General features: G+C 50.9%; 19 non-coding genes and 4 pseudogenes across 19 annotated transcripts; all 23 read left to right on the top strand.

Annotated features, from left to right (window-relative positions):
* Positions 1 to 236: 236 nt before the first annotated feature.
* Positions 237 to 427, top strand: LOC137311955 (U2 spliceosomal RNA). Its single transcript, XR_010960626.1, has one exon. It is a non-coding gene; the product is annotated as a U2 spliceosomal RNA (small nuclear RNA).
* An 812-nt stretch (positions 428 to 1,239) lies between these two features.
* On the top strand, positions 1,240 to 1,430 carry LOC137311954 (U2 spliceosomal RNA). The gene has a single exon (XR_010960625.1). It is a non-coding gene; the product is annotated as a U2 spliceosomal RNA (small nuclear RNA).
* An 816-nt stretch (positions 1,431 to 2,246) lies between these two features.
* Positions 2,247 to 2,437, top strand: LOC137311953 (U2 spliceosomal RNA). The gene has a single exon (XR_010960624.1). It is a non-coding gene; the product is annotated as a U2 spliceosomal RNA (small nuclear RNA).
* An 812-nt stretch (positions 2,438 to 3,249) lies between these two features.
* On the top strand, positions 3,250 to 3,440 carry LOC137311952 (U2 spliceosomal RNA). The gene has a single exon (XR_010960623.1). It is a non-coding gene; the product is annotated as a U2 spliceosomal RNA (small nuclear RNA).
* Positions 3,441 to 4,252: 812 nt separating this feature from the next.
* On the top strand, positions 4,253 to 4,456 carry LOC137311841 (U2 spliceosomal RNA; annotated as a pseudogene).
* Positions 4,457 to 5,268: 812 nt separating this feature from the next.
* Positions 5,269 to 5,459, top strand: LOC137311951 (U2 spliceosomal RNA). Its single transcript, XR_010960622.1, has one exon. It is a non-coding gene; the product is annotated as a U2 spliceosomal RNA (small nuclear RNA).
* An 812-nt stretch (positions 5,460 to 6,271) lies between these two features.
* LOC137311950 (U2 spliceosomal RNA) lies at positions 6,272 to 6,462 on the top strand. Its single transcript, XR_010960621.1, has one exon. It is a non-coding gene; the product is annotated as a U2 spliceosomal RNA (small nuclear RNA).
* An 812-nt stretch (positions 6,463 to 7,274) lies between these two features.
* LOC137311840 (U2 spliceosomal RNA) lies at positions 7,275 to 7,478 on the top strand (annotated as a pseudogene).
* An 812-nt stretch (positions 7,479 to 8,290) lies between these two features.
* On the top strand, positions 8,291 to 8,481 carry LOC137311948 (U2 spliceosomal RNA). Its single transcript, XR_010960620.1, has one exon. It is a non-coding gene; the product is annotated as a U2 spliceosomal RNA (small nuclear RNA).
* An 812-nt stretch (positions 8,482 to 9,293) lies between these two features.
* LOC137311946 (U2 spliceosomal RNA) lies at positions 9,294 to 9,484 on the top strand. Its single transcript, XR_010960618.1, has one exon. It is a non-coding gene; the product is annotated as a U2 spliceosomal RNA (small nuclear RNA).
* An 816-nt stretch (positions 9,485 to 10,300) lies between these two features.
* On the top strand, positions 10,301 to 10,491 carry LOC137311945 (U2 spliceosomal RNA). Its single transcript, XR_010960617.1, has one exon. It is a non-coding gene; the product is annotated as a U2 spliceosomal RNA (small nuclear RNA).
* Positions 10,492 to 11,303: 812 nt separating this feature from the next.
* LOC137311944 (U2 spliceosomal RNA) lies at positions 11,304 to 11,494 on the top strand. The gene has a single exon (XR_010960616.1). It is a non-coding gene; the product is annotated as a U2 spliceosomal RNA (small nuclear RNA).
* An 806-nt stretch (positions 11,495 to 12,300) lies between these two features.
* Positions 12,301 to 12,504, top strand: LOC137311839 (U2 spliceosomal RNA; annotated as a pseudogene).
* Positions 12,505 to 13,316: 812 nt separating this feature from the next.
* LOC137311943 (U2 spliceosomal RNA) lies at positions 13,317 to 13,507 on the top strand. The gene has a single exon (XR_010960615.1). It is a non-coding gene; the product is annotated as a U2 spliceosomal RNA (small nuclear RNA).
* An 812-nt stretch (positions 13,508 to 14,319) lies between these two features.
* On the top strand, positions 14,320 to 14,523 carry LOC137311837 (U2 spliceosomal RNA; annotated as a pseudogene).
* Positions 14,524 to 15,335: 812 nt separating this feature from the next.
* LOC137311942 (U2 spliceosomal RNA) lies at positions 15,336 to 15,526 on the top strand. Its single transcript, XR_010960614.1, has one exon. It is a non-coding gene; the product is annotated as a U2 spliceosomal RNA (small nuclear RNA).
* Positions 15,527 to 16,338: 812 nt separating this feature from the next.
* LOC137311941 (U2 spliceosomal RNA) lies at positions 16,339 to 16,529 on the top strand. Its single transcript, XR_010960613.1, has one exon. It is a non-coding gene; the product is annotated as a U2 spliceosomal RNA (small nuclear RNA).
* Positions 16,530 to 17,341: 812 nt separating this feature from the next.
* LOC137311940 (U2 spliceosomal RNA) lies at positions 17,342 to 17,532 on the top strand. Its single transcript, XR_010960612.1, has one exon. It is a non-coding gene; the product is annotated as a U2 spliceosomal RNA (small nuclear RNA).
* Positions 17,533 to 18,352: 820 nt separating this feature from the next.
* On the top strand, positions 18,353 to 18,543 carry LOC137311939 (U2 spliceosomal RNA). The gene has a single exon (XR_010960611.1). It is a non-coding gene; the product is annotated as a U2 spliceosomal RNA (small nuclear RNA).
* Positions 18,544 to 19,345: 802 nt separating this feature from the next.
* LOC137311938 (U2 spliceosomal RNA) lies at positions 19,346 to 19,536 on the top strand. Its single transcript, XR_010960610.1, has one exon. It is a non-coding gene; the product is annotated as a U2 spliceosomal RNA (small nuclear RNA).
* An 815-nt stretch (positions 19,537 to 20,351) lies between these two features.
* LOC137311937 (U2 spliceosomal RNA) lies at positions 20,352 to 20,542 on the top strand. The gene has a single exon (XR_010960609.1). It is a non-coding gene; the product is annotated as a U2 spliceosomal RNA (small nuclear RNA).
* An 812-nt stretch (positions 20,543 to 21,354) lies between these two features.
* Positions 21,355 to 21,545, top strand: LOC137311935 (U2 spliceosomal RNA). The gene has a single exon (XR_010960607.1). It is a non-coding gene; the product is annotated as a U2 spliceosomal RNA (small nuclear RNA).
* Positions 21,546 to 23,602: 2,057 nt separating this feature from the next.
* On the top strand, positions 23,603 to 23,793 carry LOC137311934 (U2 spliceosomal RNA). Its single transcript, XR_010960606.1, has one exon. It is a non-coding gene; the product is annotated as a U2 spliceosomal RNA (small nuclear RNA).
* Positions 23,794 to 24,950: the final 1,157 nt, after the last annotated feature.

The following is a 24,950-nucleotide window of genomic DNA, read 5'->3' as shown; positions in this document are numbered from 1 at the left end:
CGCCCGTTGATTAAGCACCCGAAAATGCAAAAGCTGTGATCGTGTTACCTCAGCCAAAGGGAAGGGGGGTGTTACGGAGATGGCTTTTCATCTTGGTTAGATGTTCTGGTAAAAAATATTGTGTTGCTCAAAGTTTGCCGGCCACTCTTCACACCTAAGCTCAGTCACCCAACACCATTTTGAAGAAGAAGAGAGAGTCCGAGGAAGAATGGAGCAGGAGCGGGAGTTTACCGGTTATCGCTTCTCGGCCTTTTGGCTAAGATCCAGTGTAGTTTCTGTTCTTATCAGTTTAATATCTGATACGTCCCCTATCTGGGGACCAAATATTAAATTGATTTTTGGAACAGGGAGATGGAACGAGAGCTTGCTCCGTCCACTCCGCGCATCGACCTGGTATCGCAGTGCTTCCAGGATCGGTGCAGCTCCCCTCGGGGAGATTCGAAAAACAAAAAACAGATTTTGTTTCTTTTTTGGGCCATATGTTATTACTGTAGTCAATATTGTTATAAAAGAAGGAAAACTTTTTACAGCTGCTTGACCATGCTCTCCTTTCCTTCGTAGGTTGTTGCTCGCTCCGCGTTGTTCCTCGCCCGGCCGTTGTGCCATGTTGCCAACGCCGCTGACGCCACTTTCACTCCTGCTCAGCAAGGTAAGCAGCCACCATTGTGTTTTTCTTCCCGTATCTGTCCATGGAGACTTGGCCTATATTTCAGGGTGAGGCCTCACCACGTTTCCCGCTCGACAGCTAAGCTGGAGGTTGCCCCCTGTTGGATTTCCGTGCGACTGCAGGCACGGGCGCCTCCATTGGAAAAGGATGGGTGGGTGGATGGGGGTTGGTGGTGTTGGGCACATGCACCCCGCCCTGCCCGCCACGCCTGCTGCAGTCTATTCCCATGCCACCCTGCCTGTCTCCTACGACTTATTGCCGGGAACCAGCCTTAGCAAACCCCAGACTTTACTTGGCAGCTGCAGGACCGATTCTGCGCTCCATTGAGATCCTGCGCGCCCGTTGATTAAGCACCCGAAAATGCAAAAGCTGTGATCGTGTTACCTCAGCCAAAGGGAAGGGGGGTGTTACGGAGATGGCTTTTCATCTTGGTTAGATGTTCTGGTAAAAAATATTGTGTTGCTCAAAGTTTGCCGGCCACTCTTCACACCTAAGCTCAGTCACCCAACACCATTTTGAAGAAGAAGAGAGAGTCCGAGGAAGAATGGAGCAGGAGCGGGAGTTTACCGGTTATCGCTTCTCGGCCTTTTGGCTAAGATCCAGTGTAGTTTCTGTTCTTATCAGTTTAATATCTGATACGTCCCCTATCTGGGGACCAAATATTAAATTGATTTTTGGAACAGGGAGATGGAACGAGAGCTTGCTCCGTCCACTCCGCGCATCGACCTGGTATCGCAGTGCTTCCAGGATCGGTGCAGCTCCCCTCGGGGAGATTCGAAAAACAAAAAACAGATTTTGTTTCTTTTTTGAACCATATGTTATTACTATAGTCAATATTGTTATAAAAGAAGGAAAACTTTTTACAGCTGCTTGACCATGCTCTCCTTTCCTTCGTAGGTTGTTGCTCGCTCCGCGTTGTTCCTCGCCCGGCCGTTGTGCCATGTTGCCAACGCCGCTGACGCCACTTTCACTCCTGCTCAGCAAGGTAAGCAGCCACCATTGTGTTTTTCTTCCCGTATCTGTCCATGGGGACTTGGCCTATATTTCAGGGTGAGGCCTCACCACGTTTCCCGCTCGACAGCTAAGCTGGAGGTTGCCCCCTGTTGGATTTCCGTGCGACTGCAGGCACGGCCGCCTCTATTGGAAAAGGATGGGTGGGTGGGTGGATGGGGGTTGGTGGTGTTGGGCACATGCACCCCGCCCTGCCCGCCACGCCTGCTGCAGTCTATTCCCATGCCACCCTGCCTGTCTCCTACGACTTATTGCCGGGAACCAGCCTTAGCAAACCCCAGACTTTACTTGGCAGCTGCAGGACCGATTCTGCGCTCCATTGAGATCCTGCGCGCCCGTTGATTAAGCACCCGAAAATGCAAAAGCTGTGATCGTGTTACCTCAGCCAAAGGGAAGGGGGGTGTTACGGAGATGGCTTTTCATCTTGGTTAGATGTTCTGGTAAAAAATATTGTGTTGCTCAAAGTTTGCCGGCCACTCTTCACACCTAAGCTCAGTCACCCAACACCATTTTGAAGAAGAAGAGAGAGTCCGAGGAAGAATGGAGCAGGAGCGGGAGTTTACCGGTTATCGCTTCTCGGCCTTTTGGCTAAGATCCAGTGTAGTTTCTGTTCTTATCAGTTTAATATCTGATACGTCCCCTATCTGGGGACCAAATATTAAATTGATTTTTGGAACAGGGAGATGGAACGAGAGCTTGCTCCGTCCACTCCGCGCATCGACCTGGTATCGCAGTGCTTCCAGGATCGGTGCAGCTCCCCTCGGGGAGATTCGAAAAACAAAAAACAGATTTTGTTTCTTTTTTGGGCCATATGTTATTACTGTAGTCAATATTGTTATAAAAGAAGGAAAACTTTTTACAGCTGCTTGACCATGCTCTCCTTTCCTTCGTAGGTTGTTGCTCGCTCCGCGTTGTTCCTCGCCCGGCCGTTGTGCCATGTTGCCAACGCCGCTGACGCCACTTTCACTCCTGCTCAGCAAGGTAAGCAGCCACCATTGTGTTTTTCTTCCCGTATCTGTCCATGGAGACTTGGCCTATATTTCAGGGTGAGGCCTCACCACGTTTCCCGCTCGACAGCTAAGCTGGAGGTTGCCCCCTGTTGGATTTCCGTGCGACTGCAGGCACGGGCGCCTCCATTGGAAAAGGATGGGTGGGTGGATGGGGGTTGGTGGTGTTGGGCACATGCACCCCGCCCTGCCCGCCACGCCTGCTGCAGTCTATTCCCATGCCACCCTGCCTGTCTCCTACGACTTATTGCCGGGAACCAGCCTTAGCAAACCCCAGACTTTACTTGGCAGCTGCAGGACCGATTCTGCGCTCCATTGAGATCCTGCGCGCCCGTTGATTAAGCACCCGAAAATGCAAAAGCTGTGATCGTGTTACCTCAGCCAAAGGGAAGGGGGGTGTTACGGAGATGGCTTTTCATCTTGGTTAGATGTTCTGGTAAAAAATATTGTGTTGCTCAAAGTTTGCCGGCCACTCTTCACACCTAAGCTCAGTCACCCAACACCATTTTGAAGAAGAAGAGAGAGTCCGAGGAAGAATGGAGCAGGAGCGGGAGTTTACCGGTTATCGCTTCTCGGCCTTTTGGCTAAGATCCAGTGTAGTTTCTGTTCTTATCAGTTTAATATCTGATACGTCCCCTATCTGGGGACCAAATATTAAATTGATTTTTGGAACAGGGAGATGGAACGAGAGCTTGCTCCGTCCACTCCGCGCATCGACCTGGTATCGCAGTGCTTCCAGGATCGGTGCAGCTCCCCTCGGGGAGATTCGAAAAACAAAAAACAGATTTTGTTTCTTTTTTGGGCCATATGTTATTACTGTAGTCAATATTGTTATAAAAGAAGGAAAACTTTTTACAGCTGCTTGACCATGCTCTCCTTTCCTTCGTAGGTTGTTGCTCGCTCCGCGTTGTTCCTCGCCCGGCCGTTGTGCCATGTTGCCAACGCCGCTGACGCCACTTTCACTCCTGCTCAGCAAGGTAAGCAGCCACCATTGTGTTTTTCTTCCCGTATCTGTCCATGGAGACTTGGCCTATATTTCAGGGTGAGGCCTCACCACGTTTCCCGCTCGACAGCTAAGCTGGAGGTTGCCCCCTGTTGGATTTCCGTGCGACTGCAGGCACGGGCGCCTCCATTGGAAAAGGATGGGTGGGTGGATGGGGGTTGGTGGTGTTGGGCACATGCACCCCGCCCTGCCCGCCACGCCTGCTGCAGTCTATTCCCATGCCACCCTGCCTGTCTCCTACGACTTATTGCCGGGAACCAGCCTTAGCAAACCCCAGACTTTACTTGGCAGCTGCAGGACCGATTCTGCGCTCCATTGAGATCCTGCGCGCCCGTTGATTAAGCACCCGAAAATGCAAAAGCTGTGATCGTGTTACCTCAGCCAAAGGGAAGGGGGGTGTTACGGAGATGGCTTTTCATCTTGGTTAGATGTTCTGGTAAAAAATATTGTGTTGCTCAAAGTTTGCCGGCCACTCTTCACACCTAAGCTCAGTCACCCAACACCATTTTGAAGAAGAAGAGAGAGTCCGAGGAAGAATGGAGCAGGAGCGGGAGTTTACCGGTTATCGCTTCTCGGCCTTTTGGCTAAGATCCAGTGTAGTTTCTGTTCTTATCAGTTTAATATCTGATACGTCCCCTATCTGGGGACCAAATATTAAATTGATTTTTGGAACAGGGAGATGGAACGAGAGCTTGCTCCGTCCACTTGCTCCGTCCACTCCGCGCATCGACCTGGTATCGCAGTGCTTCCAGGATCGGTGCAGCTCCCCTCGGGGAGATTCGAAAAACAAAAAACAGATTTTGTTTCTTTTTTGGGCCATATGTTATTACTGTAGTCAATATTGTTATAAAAGAAGGAAAACTTTTTACAGCTGCTTGACCATGCTCTCCTTTCCTTCGTAGGTTGTTGCTCGCTCCGCGTTGTTCCTCGCCCGGCCGTTGTGCCATGTTGCCAACGCCGCTGACGCCACTTTCACTCCTGCTCAGCAAGGTAAGCAGCCACCATTGTGTTTTTCTTCCCGTATCTGTCCATGGAGACTTGGCCTATATTTCAGGGTGAGGCCTCACCACGTTTCCCGCTCGACAGCTAAGCTGGAGGTTGCCCCCTGTTGGATTTCCGTGCGACTGCAGGCACGGGCGCCTCCATTGGAAAAGGATGGGTGGGTGGATGGGGGTTGGTGGTGTTGGGCACATGCACCCCGCCCTGCCCGCCACGCCTGCTGCAGTCTATTCCCATGCCACCCTGCCTGTCTCCTACGACTTATTGCCGGGAACCAGCCTTAGCAAACCCCAGACTTTACTTGGCAGCTGCAGGACCGATTCTGCGCTCCATTGAGATCCTGCGCGCCCGTTGATTAAGCACCCGAAAATGCAAAAGCTGTGATCGTGTTACCTCAGCCAAAGGGAAGGGGGGTGTTACGGAGATGGCTTTTCATCTTGGTTAGATGTTCTGGTAAAAAATATTGTGTTGCTCAAAGTTTGCCGGCCACTCTTCACACCTAAGCTCAGTCACCCAACACCATTTTGAAGAAGAAGAGAGAGTCCGAGGAAGAATGGAGCAGGAGCGGGAGTTTACCGGTTATCGCTTCTCGGCCTTTTGGCTAAGATCCAGTGTAGTTTCTGTTCTTATCAGTTTAATATCTGATACGTCCCCTATCTGGGGACCAAATATTAAATTGATTTTTGGAACAGGGAGATGGAACGAGAGCTTGCTCCGTCCACTCCGCGCATCGACCTGGTATCGCAGTGCTTCCAGGATCGGTGCAGCTCCCCTCGGGGAGATTCGAAAAACAAAAAACAGATTTTGTTTCTTTTTTGAACCATATGTTATTACTATAGTCAATATTGTTATAAAAGAAGGAAAACTTTTTACAGCTGCTTGACCATGCTCTCCTTTCCTTCGTAGGTTGTTGCTCGCTCCGCGTTGTTCCTCGCCCGGCCGTTGTGCCATGTTGCCAACGCCGCTGACGCCACTTTCACTCCTGCTCAGCAAGGTAAGCAGCCACCATTGTGTTTTTCTTCCCGTATCTGTCCATGGAGACTTGGCCTATATTTCAGGGTGAGGCCTCACCACGTTTCCCGCTCGACAGCTAAGCTGGAGGTTGCCCCCTGTTGGATTTCCGTGCGACTGCAGGCACGGGCGCCTCCATTGGAAAAGGATGGGTGGGTGGATGGGGGTTGGTGGTGTTGGGCACATGCACCCCGCCCTGCCCGCCACGCCTGCTGCAGTCTATTCCCATGCCACCCTGCCTGTCTCCTACGACTTATTGCCGGGAACCAGCCTTAGCAAACCCCAGACTTTACTTGGCAGCTGCAGGACCGATTCTGCGCTCCATTGAGATCCTGCGCGCCCGTTGATTAAGCACCCGAAAATGCAAAAGCTGTGATCGTGTTACCTCAGCCAAAGGGAAGGGGGGTGTTACGGAGATGGCTTTTCATCTTGGTTAGATGTTCTGGTAAAAAATATTGTGTTGCTCAAAGTTTGCCGGCCACTCTTCACACCTAAGCTCAGTCACCCAACACCATTTTGAAGAAGAAGAGAGAGTCCGAGGAAGAATGGAGCAGGAGCGGGAGTTTACCGGTTATCGCTTCTCGGCCTTTTGGCTAAGATCCAGTGTAGTTTCTGTTCTTATCAGTTTAATATCTGATACGTCCCCTATCTGGGGACCAAATATTAAATTGATTTTTGGAACAGGGAGATGGAACGAGAGCTTGCTCCGTCCACTCCGCGCATCGACCTGGTATCGCAGTGCTTCCAGGATCGGTGCAGCTCCCCTCGGGGAGATTCGAAAAACAAAAAACAGATTTTGTTTCTTTTTTGGGCCATATGTTATTACTGTAGTCAATATTGTTATAAAAGAAGGAAAACTTTTTACAGCTGCTTGACCATGCTCTCCTTTCCTTCGTAGGTTGTTGCTCGCTCCGCGTTGTTCCTCGCCCGGCCGTTGTGCCATGTTGCCAACGCCGCTGACGCCACTTTCACTCCTGCTCAGCAAGGTAAGCAGCCACCATTGTGTTTTTCTTCCCGTATCTGTCCATGGAGACTTGGCCTATATTTCAGGGTGAGGCCTCACCACGTTTCCCGCTCGACAGCTAAGCTGGAGGTTGCCCCCTGTTGGATTTCCGTGCGACTGCAGGCACGGGCGCCTCCATTGGAAAAGGATGGGTGGGTGGATGGGGGTTGGTGGTGTTGGGCACATGCACCCCGCCCTGCCCGCCACGCCTGCTGCAGTCTATTCCCATGCCACCCTGCCTGTCTCCTACGACTTATTGCCGGGAACCAGCCTTAGCAAACCCCAGACTTTACTTGGCAGCTGCAGGACCGATTCTGCGCTCCATTGAGATCCTGCGCGCCCGTTGATTAAGCACCCGAAAATGCAAAAGCTGTGATCGTGTTACCTCAGCCAAAGGGAAGGGGGGTGTTACGGAGATGGCTTTTCATCTTGGTTAGATGTTCTGGTAAAAAATATTGTGTTGCTCAAAGTTTGCCGGCCACTCTTCACACCTAAGCTCAGTCACCCAACACCATTTTGAAGAAGAAGAGAGAGTCCGAGGAAGAATGGAGCAGGAGCGGGAGTTTACCGGTTATCGCTTCTCGGCCTTTTGGCTAAGATCCAGTGTAGTTTCTGTTCTTATCAGTTTAATATCTGATACGTCCCCTATCTGGGGACCAAATATTAAATTGATTTTTGGAACAGGGAGATGGAACGAGAGCTTGCTCCGTCCACTTGCTCCGTCCACTCCGCGCATCGACCTGGTATCGCAGTGCTTCCAGGATCGGTGCAGCTCCCCTCGGGGAGATTCGAAAAACAAAAAACAGATTTTGTTTCTTTTTTGGGCCATATGTTATTACTGTAGTCAATATTGTTATAAAAGAAGGAAAACTTTTTACAGCTGCTTGACCATGCTCTCCTTTCCTTCGTAGGTTGTTGCTCGCTCCGCGTTGTTCCTCGCCCGGCCGTTGTGCCATGTTGCCAACGCCGCTGACGCCACTTTCACTCCTGCTCAGCAAGGTAAGCAGCCACCATTGTGTTTTTCTTCCCGTATCTGTCCATGGAGACTTGGCCTATATTTCAGGGTGAGGCCTCACCACGTTTCCCGCTCGACAGCTAAGCTGGAGGTTGCCCCCTGTTGGATTTCCGTGCGACTGCAGGCACGGGCGCCTCCATTGGAAAAGGATGGGTGGGTGGATGGGGGTTGGTGGTGTTGGGCACATGCACCCCGCCCTGCCCGCCACGCCTGCTGCAGTCTATTCCCATGCCACCCTGCCTGTCTCCTACGACTTATTGCCGGGAACCAGCCTTAGCAAACCCCAGACTTTACTTGGCAGCTGCAGGACCGATTCTGCGCTCCATTGAGATCCTGCGCGCCCGTTGATTAAGCACCCGAAAATGCAAAAGCTGTGATCGTGTTACCTCAGCCAAAGGGAAGGGGGGTGTTACGGAGATGGCTTTTCATCTTGGTTAGATGTTCTGGTAAAAAATATTGTGTTGCTCAAAGTTTGCCGGCCACTCTTCACACCTAAGCTCAGTCACCCAACACCATTTTGAAGAAGAAGAGAGAGTCCGAGGAAGAATGGAGCAGGAGCGGGAGTTTACCGGTTATCGCTTCTCGGCCTTTTGGCTAAGATCCAGTGTAGTTTCTGTTCTTATCAGTTTAATATCTGATACGTCCCCTATCTGGGGACCAAATATTAAATTGATTTTTGGAACAGGGAGATGGAACGAGAGCTTGCTCCGTCCACTCCGCGCATCGACCTGGTATCGCAGTGCTTCCAGGATCGGTGCAGCTCCCCTCGGGGAGATTCGAAAAACAAAAAACAGATTTTGTTTCTTTTTTGAACCATATGTTATTACTATAGTCAATATTGTTATAAAAGAAGGAAAACTTTTTACAGCTGCTTGACCATGCTCTCCTTTCCTTCGTAGGTTGTTGCTCGCTCCGCGTTGTTCCTCGCCCGGCCGTTGTGCCATGTTGCCAACGCCGCTGACGCCACTTTCACTCCTGCTCAGCAAGGTAAGCAGCCACCATTGTGTTTTTCTTCCCGTATCTGTCCATGGGGACTTGGCCTATATTTCAGGGTGAGGCCTCACCACGTTTCCCGCTCGACAGCTAAGCTGGAGGTTGCCCCCTGTTGGATTTCCGTGCGACTGCAGGCACGGCCGCCTCTATTGGAAAAGGATGGGTGGGTGGATGGGGGTTGGTGGTGTTGGGCACATGCACCCCGCCCTGCCCGCCACGCCTGCTGCAGTCTATTCCCATGCCACCCTGCCTGTCTCCTACGACTTATTGCCGGGAACCAGCCTTAGCAAACCCCAGACTTTACTTGGCAGCTGCAGGACCGATTCTGCGCTCCATTGAGATCCTGCGCGCCCGTTGATTAAGCACCCGAAAATGCAAAAGCTGTGATCGTGTTACCTCAGCCAAAGGGAAGGGGGGTGTTACGGAGATGGCTTTTCATCTTGGTTAGATGTTCTGGTAAAAAATATTGTGTTGCTCAAAGTTTGCCGGCCACTCTTCACACCTAAGCTCAGTCACCCAACACCATTTTGAAGAAGAAGAGAGAGTCCGAGGAAGAATGGAGCAGGAGCGGGAGTTTACCGGTTATCGCTTCTCGGCCTTTTGGCTAAGATCCAGTGTAGTTTCTGTTCTTATCAGTTTAATATCTGATACGTCCCCTATCTGGGGACCAAATATTAAATTGATTTTTGGAACAGGGAGATGGAACGAGAGCTTGCTCCGTCCACTCCGCGCATCGACCTGGTATCGCAGTGCTTCCAGGATCGGTGCAGCTCCCCTCGGGGAGATTCGAAAAACAAAAAACAGATTTTGTTTCTTTTTTGAACCATATGTTATTACTATAGTCAATATTGTTATAAAAGAAGGAAAACTTTTTACAGCTGCTTGACCATGCTCTCCTTTCCTTCGTAGGTTGTTGCTCGCTCCGCGTTGTTCCTCGCCCGGCCGTTGTGCCATGTTGCCAACGCCGCTGACGCCACTTTCACTCCTGCTCAGCAAGGTAAGCAGCCACCATTGTGTTTTTCTTCCCGTATCTGTCCATGGGGACTTGGCCTATATTTCAGGGTGAGGCCTCACCACGTTTCCCGCTCGACAGCTAAGCTGGAGGTTGCCCCCTGTTGGATTTCCGTGCGACTGCAGGCACGGCCGCCTCTATTGGAAAAGGATGGGTGGGTGGGTGGATGGGGGTTGGTGGTGTTGGGCACATGCACCCCGCCCTGCCCGCCACGCCTGCTGCAGTCTATTCCCATGCCACCCTGCCTGTCTCCTACGACTTATTGCCGGGAACCAGCCTTAGCAAACCCCAGACTTTACTTGGCAGCTGCAGGACCGATTCTGCGCTCCATTGAGATCCTGCGCGCCCGTTGATTAAGCACCCGAAAATGCAAAAGCTGTGATCGTGTTACCTCAGCCAAAGGGAAGGGGGGTGTTACGGAGATGGCTTTTCATCTTGGTTAGATGTTCTGGTAAAAAATATTGTGTTGCTCAAAGTTTGCCGGCCACTCTTCACACCTAAGCTCAGTCACCCAACACCATTTTGAAGAAGAAGAGAGAGTCCGAGGAAGAATGGAGCAGGAGCGGGAGTTTACCGGTTATCGCTTCTCGGCCTTTTGGCTAAGATCCAGTGTAGTTTCTGTTCTTATCAGTTTAATATCTGATACGTCCCCTATCTGGGGACCAAATATTAAATTGATTTTTGGAACAGGGAGATGGAACGAGAGCTTGCTCCGTCCACTCCGCGCATCGACCTGGTATCGCAGTGCTTCCAGGATCGGTGCAGCTCCCCTCGGGGAGATTCGAAAAACAAAAAACAGATTTTGTTTCTTTTTTGGGCCATATGTTATTACTGTAGTCAATATTGTTATAAAAGAAGGAAAACTTTTTACAGCTGCTTGACCATGCTCTCCTTTCCTTCGTAGGTTGTTGCTCGCTCCGCGTTGTTCCTCGCCCGGCCGTTGTGCCATGTTGCCAACGCCGCTGACGCCACTTTCACTCCTGCTCAGCAAGGTAAGCAGCCACCATTGTGTTTTTCTTCCCGTATCTGTCCATGGAGACTTGGCCTATATTTCAGGGTGAGGCCTCACCACGTTTCCCGCTCGACAGCTAAGCTGGAGGTTGCCCCCTGTTGGATTTCCGTGCGACTGCAGGCACGGGCGCCTCCATTGGAAAAGGATGGGTGGGTGGATGGGGGTTGGTGGTGTTGGGCACATGCACCCCGCCCTGCCCGCCACGCCTGCTGCAGTCTATTCCCATGCCACCCTGCCTGTCTCCTACGACTTATTGCCGGGAACCAGCCTTAGCAAACCCCAGACTTTACTTGGCAGCTGCAGGACCGATTCTGCGCTCCATTGAGATCCTGCGCGCCCGTTGATTAAGCACCCGAAAATGCAAAAGCTGTGATCGTGTTACCTCAGCCAAAGGGAAGGGGGGTGTTACGGAGATGGCTTTTCATCTTGGTTAGATGTTCTGGTAAAAAATATTGTGTTGCTCAAAGTTTGCCGGCCACTCTTCACACCTAAGCTCAGTCACCCAACACCATTTTGAAGAAGAAGAGAGAGTCCGAGGAAGAATGGAGCAGGAGCGGGAGTTTACCGGTTATCGCTTCTCGGCCTTTTGGCTAAGATCCAGTGTAGTTTCTGTTCTTATCAGTTTAATATCTGATACGTCCCCTATCTGGGGACCAAATATTAAATTGATTTTTGGAACAGGGAGATGGAACGAGAGCTTGCTCCGTCCACTCCGCGCATCGACCTGGTATCGCAGTGCTTCCAGGATCGGTGCAGCTCCCCTCGGGGAGATTCGAAAAACAAAAAACAGATTTTGTTTCTTTTTTGGGCCATATGTTATTACTGTAGTCAATATTGTTATAAAAGAAGGAAAACTTTTTACAGCTGCTTGACCATGCTCTCCTTTCCTTCGTAGGTTGTTGCTCGCTCCGCGTTGTTCCTCGCCCGGCCGTTGTGCCATGTTGCCAACGCCGCTGACGCCACTTTCACTCCTGCTCAGCAAGGTAAGCAGCCACCATTGTGTTTTTCTTCCCGTATCTGTCCATGGAGACTTGGCCTATATTTCAGGGTGAGGCCTCACCACGTTTCCCGCTCGACAGCTAAGCTGGAGGTTGCCCCCTGTTGGATTTCCGTGCGACTGCAGGCACGGGCGCCTCCATTGGAAAAGGATGGGTGGGTGGATGGGGGTTGGTGGTGTTGGGCACATGCACCCCGCCCTGCCCGCCACGCCTGCTGCAGTCTATTCCCATGCCACCCTGCCTGTCTCCTACGACTTATTGCCGGGAACCAGCCTTAGCAAACCCCAGACTTTACTTGGCAGCTGCAGGACCGATTCTGCGCTCCATTGAGATCCTGCGCGCCCGTTGATTAAGCACCCGAAAATGCAAAAGCTGTGATCGTGTTACCTCAGCCAAAGGGAAGGGGGGTGTTACGGAGATGGCTTTTCATCTTGGTTAGATGTTCTGGTAAAAAATATTGTGTTGCTCAAAGTTTGCCGGCCACTCTTCACACCTAAGCTCAGTCACCCAACACCATTTTGAAGAAGAAGAGAGAGTCCGAGGAAGAATGGAGCGGGAGTTTACCGGTTATCGCTTCTCGGCCTTTTGGCTAAGATCCAGTGTAGTTTCTGTTCTTATCAGTTTAATATCTGATACGTCCCCTATCTGGGGACCAAATATTAAATTGATTTTTGGAACAGGGAGATGGAACGAGAGCTTGCTCCGTCCACTTGCTCCGTCCACTCCGCGCATCGACCTGGTATCGCAGTGCTTCCAGGATCGGTGCAGCTCCCCTCGGGGAGATTCGAAAAACAAAAAACAGATTTTGTTTCTTTTTTGGGCCATATGTTATTACTGTAGTCAATATTGTTATAAAAGAAGGAAAACTTTTTACAGCTGCTTGACCATGCTCTCCTTTCCTTCGTAGGTTGTTGCTCGCTCCGCGTTGTTCCTCGCCCGGCCGTTGTGCCATGTTGCCAACGCCGCTGACGCCACTTTCACTCCTGCTCAGCAAGGTAAGCAGCCACCATTGTGTTTTTCTTCCCGTATCTGTCCATGGAGACTTGGCCTATATTTCAGGGTGAGGCCTCACCACGTTTCCCGCTCGACAGCTAAGCTGGAGGTTGCCCCCTGTTGGATTTCCGTGCGACTGCAGGCACGGGCGCCTCCATTGGAAAAGGATGGGTGGGTGGATGGGGGTTGGTGGTGTTGGGCACATGCACCCCGCCCTGCCCGCCACGCCTGCTGCAGTCTATTCCCATGCCACCCTGCCTGTCTCCTACGACTTATTGCCGGGAACCAGCCTTAGCAAACCCCAGACTTTACTTGGCAGCTGCAGGACCGATTCTGCGCTCCATTGAGATCCTGCGCGCCCGTTGATTAAGCACCCGAAAATGCAAAAGCTGTGATCGTGTTACCTCAGCCAAAGGGAAGGGGGGTGTTACGGAGATGGCTTTTCATCTTGGTTAGATGTTCTGGTAAAAAATATTGTGTTGCTCAAAGTTTGCCGGCCACTCTTCACACCTAAGCTCAGTCACCCAACACCATTTTGAAGAAGAAGAGAGAGTCCGAGGAAGAATGGAGCAGGAGCGGGAGTTTACCGGTTATCGCTTCTCGGCCTTTTGGCTAAGATCCAGTGTAGTTTCTGTTCTTATCAGTTTAATATCTGATACGTCCCCTATCTGGGGACCAAATATTAAATTGATTTTTGGAACAGGGAGATGGAACGAGAGCTTGCTCCGTCCACTCCGCGCATCGACCTGGTATCGCAGTGCTTCCAGGATCGGTGCAGCTCCCCTCGGGGAGATTCGAAAAACAAAAAACAGATTTTGTTTCTTTTTTGAACCATATGTTATTACTATAGTCAATATTGTTATAAAAGAAGGAAAACTTTTTACAGCTGCTTGACCATGCTCTCCTTTCCTTCGTAGGTTGTTGCTCGCTCCGCGTTGTTCCTCGCCCGGCCGTTGTGCCATGTTGCCAACGCCGCTGACGCCACTTTCACTCCTGCTCAGCAAGGTAAGCAGCCACCATTGTGTTTTTCTTCCCGTATCTGTCCATGGAGACTTGGCCTATATTTCAGGGTGAGGCCTCACCACGTTTCCCGCTCGACAGCTAAGCTGGAGGTTGCCCCCTGTTGGATTTCCGTGCGACTGCAGGCACGGCCGCCTCTATTGGAAAAGGATGGGTGGGTGGATGGGGGTTGGTGGTGTTGGGCACATGCACCCCGCCCTGCCCGCCACGCCTGCTGCAGTCTATTCCCATGCCACCCTGCCTGTCTCCTACGACTTATTGCCGGGAACCAGCCTTAGCAAACCCCAGACTTTACTTGGCAGCTGCAGGACCGATTCTGCGCTCCATTGAGATCCTGCGCGCCCGTTGATTAAGCACCCGAAAATGCAAAAGCTGTGATCGTGTTACCTCAGCCAAAGGGAAGGGGGGTGTTACGGAGATGGCTTTTCATCTTGGTTAGATGTTCTGGTAAAAAATATTGTGTTGCTCAAAGTTTGCCGGCCACTCTTCACACCTAAGCTCAGTCACCCAACACCATTTTGAAGAAGAAGAGAGAGTCCGAGGAAGAATGGAGCAGGAGCGGGAGTTTACCGGTTATCGCTTCTCGGCCTTTTGGCTAAGATCCAGTGTAGTTTCTGTTCTTATCAGTTTAATATCTGATACGTCCCCTATCTGGGGACCAAATATTAAATTGATTTTTGGAACAGGGAGATGGAACGAGAGCTTGCTCCGTCCACTTGCTCCGTCCACTCCGCGCATCGACCTGGTATCGCAGTGCTTCCAGGATCGGTGCAGCTCCCCTCGGGGAGATTCGAAAAACAAAAAACAGATTTTGTTTCTTTTTTGGGCCATATGTTATTACTGTAGTCAATATTGTTATAAAAGAAGGAAAACTTTTTACAGCTGCTTGACCATGCTCTCCTTTCCTTCGTAGGTTGTTGCTCGCTCCGCGTTGTTCCTCGCCCGGCCGTTGTGCCATGTTGCCAACGCCGCTGACGCCACTTTCACTCCTGCTCAGCAAGGTAAGCAGCCACCATTGTGTTTTTCTTCCCGTATCTGTCCATGGAGACTTGGCCTATATTTCAGGGTGAGGCCTCACCACGTTTCCCGCTCGACAGCTAAGCTGGAGGTTGCCCCCTGTTGGATTTCCGTGCGACTGCAGGCACGGGCGCCTCCATTGGAAAAGGATGGGTGGGTGGATGGGGGTTGGTGGTGTTGGGCACATGCACCCCGCCCTGCCCGCCACGCCTGCTGCAGTCTATTCCCATGCCACCCTGCCTGTCTCCTACGACTTATTGCCGGGAACCAGCCTTAGCAAACCCCAGACTTTACTTGGCAGCTGCAGGACCGATTCTGCGCTCCATTGAGATCCTGCGCGCCCGTTGATTAAGCACCCGAAAATGCAAAAGCTGTGATCGTGTTACCTCAGCCAAAGGGAAGGGGGGTGTTACGGAGATGGCTTTTCATCTTGGTTAGATGTTCTGGTAAAAAATATTGTGTTGCTCAAAGTTTGCCGGCCACTCTTCACACCTAAGCTCAGTCACCCAACACCATTTTGAAGAAGAAGAGAGAGTCCGAGGAAGAATGGAGCAGGAGCGGGAGTTTACCGGTTATCGCTTCTCGGCCTTTTGGCTAAGATCCAGTGTAGTTTCTGTTCTTATCAGTTTAATATCTGATACGTCCCCTATCTGGGGACCAAATATTAAATTGATTTTTGGAACAGGGAGATGGAACGAGAGCTTGCTCCGTCCACTCCGCGCATCGACCTGGTATCGCAGTGCTTCCAGGATCGGTGCAGCTCCCCTCGGGGAGATTCGAAAAACGAAAAACAGATTTTGTTTCTTTTTTGAACCATATGTTATTACTATAGTCAATATTGTTATAAAAGAAGGAAAACTTTTTACAGCTGCTTGACCATGCTCTCCTTTCCTTCGTAGGTTGTTGCTCGCTCCGCGTTGTTCCTCGCCCGGCCGTTGTGCCATGTTGCCAACGCCGCTGACGCCACTTTCACTCCTGCTCAGCAAGGTAAGCAGCCACCATTGTGTTTTTCTTCCCGTATCTGTCCATGGGGACTTGGCCTATATTTCAGGGTGAGGCCTCACCACGTTTCCCGCTCGACAGCTAAGCTGGAGGTTGACCCCTGTTGGATTTCCGTGCGACTGCAGGCACGGCCGCCTCTATTGGAAAAGGATGGGTGGGTGGATGGGGGTTGGTGGTGTTGGGCACATGCACCCCGCCCTGCCCGCCACGCCTGCTGCAGTCTATTCCCATGCCACCCTGCCTGTCTCCTACGACTTATTGCCGGGAACCAGCCTTAGCAAACCCCAGACTTTACTTGGCAGCTGCAGGACCGATTCTGCGCTCCATTGAGATCCTGCGCGCCCGTTGATTAAGCACCCGAAAATGCAAAAGCTGTGATCGTGTTACCTCAGCCAAAGGGAAGGGGGGTGTTACGGAGATGGCTTTTCATCTTGGTTAGATGTTCTGGTAAAAAATATTGTGTTGCTCAAAGTTTGCCGGCCACTCTTCACACCTAAGCTCAGTCACCCAACACCATTTTGAAGAAGAAGAGAGAGTCCGAGGAAGAATGGAGCAGGAGCGGGAGTTTACCGGTTATCGCTTCTCGGCCTTTTGGCTAAGATCCAGTGTAGTTTCTGTTCTTATCAGTTTAATATCTGATACGTCCCCTATCTGGGGACCAAATATTAAATTGATTTTTGGAACAGGGAGATGGAACGAGAGCTTGCTCCGTCCACTCCGCGCATCGACCTGGTATCGCAGTGCTTCCAGGATCGGTGCAGCTCCCCTCGGGGAGATTCGAAAAACAAAAAACAGATTTTGTTTCTTTTTTGGGCCATATGTTATTACTGTAGTCAATATTGTTATAAAAGAAGGAAAACTTTTTACAGCTGCTTGACCATGCTCTCCTTTCCTTCGTAGGTTGTTGCTCGCTCCGCGTTGTTCCTCGCCCGGCCGTTGTGCCATGTTGCCAACGCCGCTGACGCCACTTTCACTCCTGCTCAGCAAGGTAAGCAGCCACCATTGTGTTTTTCTTCCCGTATCTGTCCATGGAGACTTGGCCTATATTTCAGGGTGAGGCCTCACCACGTTTCCCGCTCGACAGCTAAGCTGGAGGTTGCCCCCTGTTGGATTTCCGTGCGACTGCAGGCACGGGCGCCTCCATTGGAAAAGGATGGGTGGGTGGATGGGGGTTGGTGGTGTTGGGCACATGCACCCCGCCCTGCCCGCCACGCCTGCTGCAGTCTATTCCCATGCCACCCTGCCTGTCTCCTACGACTTATTGCCGGGAACCAGCCTTAGCAAACCCCAGACTTTACTTGGCAGCTGCAGGACCGATTCTGCGCTCCATTGAGATCCTGCGCGCCCGTTGATTAAGCACCCGAAAATGCAAAAGCTGTGATCGTGTTACCTCAGCCAAAGGGAAGGGGGGTGTTACGGAGATGGCTTTTCATACTGGTTAGATGTTCTGGTAAAAAATATTGTGTTGCTCAAAGTTTGCCGGCCACTCTTCACACCTAAGCTCAGTCACCCAACACCATTTTGAAGAAGAAGAGAGAGTCCGAGGAAGAATGGAGCAGGAGCGGGAGTTTACCGGTTATCGCTTCTCGGCCTTTTGGCTAAGATCCAGTGTAGTTTCTGTTCTTATCAGTTTAATATCTGATACGTCCCCTATCTGGGGACCAAATATTAAATTGATTTTTGGAACAGGGAGATGGAACGAGAGCTTGCTCCGTCCACTCCGCGCATCGACCTGGTATCGCAGTGCTTCCAGGATCGGTGCAGCTCCCCTCGGGGAGATTCGAAAAACAAAAAACAGATTTTGTTTCTTTTTTGGACCATATGTTATTACTATAGTCAATATTGTTATAAAAGAAGGAAAACTTTTTACAGCTGCTTGACCATGCTCTCCTTTCCTTCGTAGGTTGTTGCTCGCTCCGCGTTGTTCCTCGCCCGGCCGTTGTGCCATGTTGCCAACGCCGCTGACGCCACTTTCACTCCTGCTCAGCAAGGTAAGCAGCCACCATTGTGTTTTTCTTCCCGTATCTGTCCATGGGGACTTGGCCTATATTTCAGGGTGAGGCCTCACCACGTTTCCCGCTCGACAGCTAAGCTGGAGGTTGCCCCCTGTTGGATTTCCGTGCGACTGCAGGCACGGCCGCCTCCATTGGAAAAGGATGGGTGGGTGGGTGGGTGGATGGGGGTTGGTGGTGTTGGGCACATGCACCCCGCCCTGCCCGCCACGCCTGCTGCAGTCTATTCCCATGCCACCCTGCCTGTCTCCTACGACTTATTGCCGGGAACCAGCCTTAGCAAACCCCAGACTTTACTTGGCAGCTGCAGGACCGATTCTGCGCTCCATTGAGATCCTGCGCGCCCGTTGATTAAGCACCCGAAAATGCAAAAGCTGTGATCGTGTTACCTCAGCCAAAGGGAAGGGGGGTGTTACGGAGATGGCTTTTCATCTTGGTTAGATGTTCTGGTAAAAAATATTGTGTTGCTCAAAGTTTGCCGGCCACTCTTCACACCTAAGCTCAGTCACCCAACACCATTTTGAAGAAGAAGAGAGAGTCCGAGGAAGAATGGAGCAGGAGCGGGAGTTTACCGGTTATCGCTTCTCGGCCTTTTGGCTAAGATCCAGTGTAGTTTCTGTTCTTATCAGTTTAATATCTGATACGTCCCCTATCTGGGGACCAAATATTAAATTGATTTTTGGAACAGGGAGATGGAACGAGAGCTTGCTCCGTCCACTCCGCGCATCGACCTGGTATCGCAGTGCTTCCAGGATCGGTGCAGCTCCCCTCGGGGAGATTCGAAAAACAAAAAACAGATTTTGTTTCTTTTTTGGGCCATATGTTATTACTGTAGTCAATATTGTTATAAAAGATGGAAAACTTTTTACAGCTGCTTGACCATGCTCTCCTTTCCTTCGTAGGTTGTTGCTCGCTCCGCGTTGTTCCTCGCCCGGCCGTTGTGCCATGTTGCCAACGCCGCTGACGCCACTTTCACTCCTGTAAGCAGCCACCATTGTGTTTTTCTTCCCGTATCTGTCCATGGGGACTTGGCCTATATTTCAGGGTGAGGCCTCACCACGTTTCCCGCTCGACAGCTAAGCTGGAGGTTGCCCCCTGTTGGATTTCCGTGCGACTGCAGGCACGGGCGCCTCCATTGGAAAAGGATGGGTGGGTGGATGGGGGTTGGTGGTGTTGGGCACATGCACCCAGCCCTGCCCGCCACGCCTGCTGCAGTCTATTCCCATGACACCCTGCCTGTCTCCTACGACTTATTGCCGGGAACCAGCCTTAGCAAACCCCAGACTTTACTTGGCAGCTGCAGGACCGATTCTGCGCTCCATTGAGATCCTGTGCGCCCGTTGATTAAGCACCCGAAAATGCAAAAGCTGTGATCGTGTTACCTCAGCCAAAGGGAAGGGGGGTGTTACGGAGATGGCTTTTCATCTTGGTTAGATGTTCTGGTAAAAAATATTGTGTTGCTCAAAGTTTGCCGGCCACTCTTCACACCTAAGCTCAGTCACCCAACACCATTTTGAAGAAGAAGAGAGAGTCCGAGGAAGAATGGAGCAGGAGCGGGAGTTTACCGGTTATCGCTTCTCGGCCTTTTGGCTAAGATCCAGTGTAGTTTCTGTTCTTATCAGTTTAATATCTGATACGTCCCCTATCTGGGGACCAAATATTAAATTGATTTTTGGAACAGGGAGATGGAACGAGAGCTTGCTCCGTCCACTCCGCGCATCGACCTGGTATCGCAGTGCTTCCAGGATCGGTGCAGCTCCCCTCGGGGAGATTCGAAAAACAAAAAACAGATTTTGTTTCTTTTTTGGGCCATATGTTATTACTGTAGTCAATATTGTTATAAAAGAAGGAAAACTTTTTACAGCTGCTTGACCATGCTCTCCTTTCCTTCGTAGGTTGTTGCTCGCTCCGCGTTGTTCCTCGCCCGGCCGTTGTGCCATGTTGCCAACGCCGCTGACGCCACTTTCACTCCTGCTCAGCAAGGTAAGCAGCCACCATTGTGTTTTTCTTCCCGTATCTGTCCATGGGGACTTGGCCTATATTTCAGGGTGAAGCCTCACCACGTTTCCCGCTCGACAGCTAAGCTGGAGGTTGCCCCCTGTTGGATTTCCGTGCGACTGCAGGCACGGGCGCCTCCATTGGAAAAGGATGGGTGGGTGGGTGGATGGGGGTTGGTGGTGTTGGGCACATGCACCCCGCCCTGCCCGCCACGCCTGCTGCAGTCTATTCCCATGCCACCCTGCCTGTCGCCTACGACTTATTGCCGGGAACCAGCCTTAGCAAACCCCAGACTTTACTTGGCAGCTGCAGGACCGATTCTGCGCTCCATTGAGATCCTGCGCGCCCGTTGATTAAGCACCCGAAAATGCAAAAGCTGTGATCGTGTTACCTCAGCCAAAGGGAAGGGGGGTGTTACGGAGATGGCTTTTCATCTTGGTTAGATGTTCTGGTAAAAATATTGTGTTGCTCAAAGTTTGCCGGCCACTCTTCACACCTAAGCTCAGTCACCCAACACCATTTTGAAGAAGAAGAGAGAGTCCGAGGAAGAATGGAGCAGGAGCGGGAGTTTACCGGTTATCGCTTCTCGGCCTTTTGGCTAAGATCCAGTGTAGTTTCTGTTCTTATCAGTTTAATATCTGATACGTCCCCTATCTGGGGACCAAATATTAAATTGATTTTTGGAACAGGGAGATGGAACGAGAGCTTGCTCCGTCCACTCCGCGCATCGACCTGGTATCGCAGTGCTTCCAGGATCGGTGCAGCTCCCCTCGGGGAGATTCGAAAAACAAAAAACAGATTTTGTTTCTTTTTTGGGCCATATGTTATTACTGTAGTCAATATTGTTATAAAAGAAGGAAAACTTTTTACAGCTGCTTGACCATGCTCTCCTTTCCTTCGTAGGTTGTTGCTCGCTCCGCGTTGTTCCTCGCCCGGCCGTTGTGCCATGTTGCCAACGCCGCTGACGCCACTTTCACTCCTGCTCAGCAAGGTAAGCAGCCACCATTGTGTTTTTCTTCCCGTATCTGTCCATGGGGACTTGGCCTATATTTCAGGGTGAGGCCTCACCACGTTTCCCGCTCGACAGCTAAGCTGGAGGTTGCCCCCTGTTGGATTTCCGTGCGACTGCAGGCACGGGCGCCTCCATTGGAAAAGGATGGGTGGGTGGATGGGGGTTGGTGGTGTTGGGCACATGCACCCCGCCCTGCCCGCCACGCCTGCTGCAGTCTATTCCCATGCCACCCTGCCTGTCTCCTACGACTTATTGCCGGGAACCAGCCTTAGCAAACCCCAGACTTTACTTGGCAGCTGCAGGACCGATTCTGCGCTCCATTGAGATCCTGCGCGCCCGTTGATTAAGCACCCGAAAATGCAAAAGCTGTGATCGTGTTACCTCAGCCAAAGGGAAGGGGGGTGTTACGGAGATGGCTTTTCATCTTGGTTAGATGTTCTGGTAAAAAATATTGTGTTGCTCAAAGTTTGCCGGCCACTCTTCACACCTAAGCTCAGTCACCCAACACCATTTTGAAGAAGAAGAGAGAGTCCGAGGAAGAATGGAGCAGGAGCGGGAGTTTACCGGTTATCGCTTCTCGGCCTTTTGGCTAAGATCCAGTGTAGTTTCTGTTCTTATCAGTTTAATATCTGATACGTCCCCTATCTGGGGACCAAATATTAAATTGATTTTTGGAACAGGGAGATGGAACGAGAGCTTGCTCCGTCCACTCCGCGCATCGACCTGGTATCGCAGTGCTTCCAGGATCGGTGCAGCTCCCCTCGGGGAGATTCGAAAAACAAAAAACAGATTTTGTTTCTTTTTTGGGCCATATGTTATTACTGTAGTCAATATTGTTATAAAAGAAGGAAAACTTTTTACAGCTGCTTGACCATGCTCTCCTTTCCTTCGTAGGTTGTTGCTCGCTCCGCGTTGTTCCTCGCCCGGCCGTTGTGCCATGTTGCCAACGCCGCTGACGCCACTTTCACTCCTGCTCAGCAAGGTAAGCAGCCACCATTGTGTTTTTCTTCCCGTATCTGTCCATGGAGACTTGGCCTATATTTCAGGGTGAGGCCTCACCACGTTTCCCGCTCGACAGCTAAGCTGGAGGTTGCCCCCTGTTGGATTTCCGTGCGACTGCAGGCACGGGCGCCTCCATTGGAAAAGGATGGGTGGGTGGATGGGGGTTGGTGGTGTTGGGCACATGCACCCCGCCCTGCCCGCCACGCCTGCTGCAGTCTATTCCCATGACACCCTGCCTGTCTCCTACGACTTATTGCCGGGAACCAGCCTTAGCAAACCCCAGACTTTACTTGGCAGCTGCAGGACCGATTCTGCGCTCCATTGAGATCCTGCGCGCCCGTTGATTAAGCACCCGAAAATGCAAAATCACGGGATTGGGGGTAATATTCTGGCATGGGTGGAGGATTGGTTATCAAACAGGAAGCAGAGAGTTGGGATAAATGGTTCATTTTCGGACTGGCAACCAGTAACCAGTGGTGTTCCACAGGGGTCGGTGCTGGGTCCCCAACTCTTTACAATCTATATTAACGATTTGGAGGAGGGGACCGAGTGCAACATATCAAAATTTGCAGATGATACAAAGATGGGAGGGAAAGTAGAGAGTGAGGAGGACATAAAAAACCTGCAAGGGGATATAGACAGGCTGGGTGAGTGGGCGGAGATTTGGCAGATGCAATATAATATTGGAAAATGTGAGGTTATGCACTTTGGCAGGAAAAATCAGAGAGCAAGTTATTTTCTTAATGGCGAGAGACTGGAAAGTACTGCAGTACAAAGGGATCTGGGGGTCCTAGTGCAAGAAAATCAAAAAGTTGGTATGCAGGTGCAGCAGGTGATCAAGAAAGCCAACGGAATGTTGGCTTTTATTGCTCGGGGGATAGAATATAAAAACAAGGAGGTATTGCTGCAGTTATATAAGGTATTGGTGAGACCGCACCTGGAATACTGCATACAGTTTTGGTCTCCATACTTAAGAAAAGACATACTTGCTCTCGAGGCAGTACAAAGAAGGTTCACTCGGTTAATCCCGGGGATGAGGGGGCGGACATATGAGGAGAGGTTGAGTAGATTGGGACTCTACTCATTGGAGTTCAGAAGAATGAGAGGCGATCTTATTGAAACATATAAGATTGTGAAGGGTCTTGATCGGGTGGATGCAGTAAGGATGTTCCCAAAGATGGGTGAAACTAGAACTAGGGGGCATAATCTTAGAATAAGGGGCTGCTCTTTCAAAACTGAGATGAGGAGAAACTTCTTCACTCAGAGGGTGGTAGGTCTGTGGAATTTGCTGCCCCAGGAAGCTGTGGAAGCTACATCATTAGATAAATTTAAAACAGAAATAGACAGTTTCCTAGAAGTAAAGGGAATTAGGGGTTATGGGGAGCGGGCAGGAAATTGGACATGAAGCTGAGTTCGGATCGGTCAATGCCCTGTGGGTGGCGGAGAGGGCCCAGGGGCTATGTGGCCGGGTCCTGCTCCGACTTCTTGTGTTCTTTAGATTTGTGGTTGGGATCAGATCAGCCATGATCTTATTGAATGGCGGAGCGGGCTCGAGGGGCCGATTGGCCTACTCCTGCTCCGATTTCTTATGTTCTTATGTTCTTATGTTCTTATGTGATCGTGTTACCTCAGCCAAAGGGAAGGGGGGTGTTACGGAGATGGCTTTTCATCTTGGTTAGATGTTCTGGTAAAAAATATTGTGTTGCTCAAAGTTTGCCGGCCACTCTTCACACCTAAGCTCAGTCACCCAACACCATTTTGAAGAAGAAGAGAGAGTCCGAGGAAGAATGGAGCAGGAGCGGGAGTTTACCGGTTATCGCTTCTCGGCCTTTTGGCTAAGATCCAGTGTAGTTTCTGTTCTTATCAGTTTAATATCTGATACGTCCCCTATCTGGGGACCAAATATTAAATTGATTTTTGGAACAGGGAGATGGAACGAGAGCTTGCTCCGTCCACTCCGCGCATCGACCTGGTATCGCAGTGCTTCCAGGATCGGTGCAGCTCCCCTCGGGGAGATTCGAAAAACAAAAAACAGATTTTGTTTCTTTTTTGGGCCATATGTTATTACTGTAGTCAATATTGTTATAAAAGAAGGAAAACTTTTTACAGCTGCTTGACCATGCTCTCCTTTCCTTCGTAGGTTGTTGCTCGCTCCGCGTTGTTCCTCGCCCGGCCGTTGTGCCATGTTGCCAACGCCGCTGACGCCACTTTCACTCCTGCTCAGCAAGGTAAGCAGCCACCATTGTGTTTTTCTTCCCGTATCTGTCCATGGAGACTTGGCCTATATTTCAGGGTGAGGCCTCACCACGTTTCCCGCTCGACAGCTAAGCTGGAGGTTGCCCCCTGTTGGATTTCCGTGCGACTGCAGGCACGGGCGCCTCCATTGGAAAAGGATGGGTGGGTGGATGGGGGTTGGTGGTGTTGGGCACATGCACCCCGCCCTGCCCGCCACGCCTGCTGCAGTCTATTCCCATGACACCCTGCCTGTCTCCTACGACTTATTGCCGGGAACCAGCCTTAGCAAACCCCAGACTTTACTTGGCAGCTGCAGGACCGATTCTGCGCTCCATTGAGATCCTGCGCGCCCGTTGATTAAGCACCCGAAAATGCAAAATCACGGGATTGGGGGTAATATTCTGGCATGGGTGGAGGATTGGTTATCAAACAGGAAGCAGAGAGTTGGGATAAATGGTTCATTTTCGGACTGGCAACCAGTAACCAGTGGTGTTCCACAGGGGTCGGTGCTGGGTCCCCAACTCTTTACAATCTATATTAACGATTTGGAGGAGGGGACCGAGTGCAACATATCAAAATTTGCAGATGATACAAAGATGGGAGGGAAAGTAGAGAGTGAGGAGGACATAAAAAACCTGCAAGGGGATATAGACAGGCTGGGTGAGTGGGCGGAGATTTGGCAGATGCAATATAATATTGGAAAATGTGAGGTTATGCACTTTGGCAGGAAAAATCAGAGAGCAAGTTATTTTCTTAATGGCGAGAGACTGGAAAGTACTGCAGTACAAAGGGATCTGGGGGTCCTAGTGCAAGAAAATCAAAAAGTTGGTATGCAGGTGCAGCAGGTGATCAAGAAAGCCAACGGAATGTTGGCTTTTATTGCTCGGGGGATAGAATATAAAAACAAGGAGGTATTGCTGCAGTTATA

This window comes from Heptranchias perlo, unplaced genomic scaffold (genome assembly GCF_035084215.1).
Source record: "Heptranchias perlo isolate sHepPer1 unplaced genomic scaffold, sHepPer1.hap1 HAP1_SCAFFOLD_384, whole genome shotgun sequence".
Taxonomy (NCBI): Eukaryota; Metazoa; Chordata; class Chondrichthyes; order Hexanchiformes; family Hexanchidae; genus Heptranchias; species Heptranchias perlo.
This window is presented reverse-complemented; position numbering and strand designations above follow the sequence as displayed.